Below are 803 nucleotides of genomic sequence, written 5' to 3'. Positions count from 1 at the left end.
AGAAACCCAGTCTCCAAAAAACAACAAAAAAAAAAAAAAAAAAGTGGGGAAATAGACTTTAACTATAGGGTTGTGGGGTCCGTGACACACACCCAGTAAATGGCAGATGTCATTCACATCTCACAGTAACAGGTGGCTCACGAGTACCTGAGTATGAGACAGACAATTTCATGTAGAGTCAGGTGCTGGATAAGAAGCACCTCTAGATACACAGATGAACCCTGTTTAGACACCCTGCCCTTAGCAGGCATCTGACTGTGAGCCCCTCATCCAAGGGCTTGCTTATCACAGAAAGCCCCAGCCCAGCCTCTCAGCCCACAGCGGGAGGCTCTGGTCTAAGGGTGTGTATTTCCAAGTTCCTAGTGACGTTCAGGGTCACAAACCTGCTTTTTTGTTCTTTGTTTGTTTGAGACAAGTTTCACAGGGTAGCCCTGGCTGGCCTGGAACTCACTCTGTAAACCAGGTTAGACTCACACTCATAGAAATCCCCCTGCCTCTGCCTCTGCCTCTCAAGTGTTAGAATTAAAGTCATAGGCCACTATGTCTGGATAGTCGTGAATGCCTTAAAAGCCACATGGATGGGCAACTGGTGTATTTTGATATTCTGGAGACCAGAGCCAACAGCTGACGAATATTCCTAGTCAAAGGGCCAGAGTCCAGACTCCACCCACCACCTTTCTACAAAAGGCTTGCTGCTCTGTCCTCTCACTGGCTTGCAATGGGAGTTCAATTCAGAAAGCAACAAAGAATAGGGCTGAAGGGACCTCACGGGGCATCATTCCTGCTAAAATAAAGAACGCAGG

At 47.4% G+C, this 803-nt stretch overlaps 1 protein-coding gene across 1 annotated transcript in view; it reads right to left on the bottom strand.

The window, feature by feature from the left end:
- The window catches only part of Cand2 (cullin associated and neddylation dissociated 2 (putative)), a 30,463-nt gene that overhangs the window by 24,984 nt on the left and 4,676 nt on the right, over positions 1-803 (bottom strand). The window lies entirely within an intron of this gene.

Source organism: Microtus ochrogaster, unplaced genomic scaffold (genome assembly GCF_000317375.1).
Source record: "Microtus ochrogaster isolate Prairie Vole_2 unplaced genomic scaffold, MicOch1.0 UNK1, whole genome shotgun sequence".
In the NCBI taxonomy this organism is placed as follows: domain Eukaryota; kingdom Metazoa; phylum Chordata; class Mammalia; order Rodentia; family Cricetidae; genus Microtus; species Microtus ochrogaster.
Note: the sequence above shows the minus strand (reverse complement) of the source record. Positions and strands in the feature narration are given on the sequence as shown.